The sequence below is a fragment of the Sinocyclocheilus grahami genome, unplaced genomic scaffold, assembly GCF_001515645.1.
Source record: "Sinocyclocheilus grahami isolate Dianchi unplaced genomic scaffold, SAMN03320097.WGS_v1.1 scaffold481.1, whole genome shotgun sequence".
Lineage (NCBI taxonomy): Eukaryota > Metazoa > Chordata > Actinopteri > Cypriniformes > Cyprinidae > Sinocyclocheilus > Sinocyclocheilus grahami.
In genome coordinates this window covers 1,267,372-1,267,840 of record NW_015505660.1, presented here as the reverse complement: position 1 = coordinate 1,267,840, position 469 = coordinate 1,267,372, and positions in this window count along the sequence as shown.

The window sequence follows — 469 nt, the reverse complement described above, 5'->3', positions numbered from 1 at the left end:
ATGTGCAGACCTGGATAACGTTATGGGTGAGTATCGATTTAAGTACTGGATGATTATAATATATTGAGCTGAAAATGTTCATTTTGAATTTTAGTTATTTAGTCGTCAACACGCACACATAAAGCAGTGCTATTGTAGAGTGGGACAAATATTTTCCATATACAGTGATTAAAAGACCAAAACTATGTGAGGTCAGTGCAACTCATGCAATATAACACAAAAGGGCTTTTGCATTTGTGACAATAAGCCTAGTGCCATAAGAAAAATTAAACAAAAATGCATTGCATAATGTTTTCTGTGATACATTTCAGAAGTTATGCTATGCAGTTGCTAGGTTGTTGCTAATGGGTTCTACATATTAGAGCTGAACAATTTTTTTTGGTGTAAGGAGAATCTACATTGCATTCATTCTGTGGATTTTCTGAAAACTCATATATCAGGAGTCTGGACCCTGAGAACGGAGCTCTTG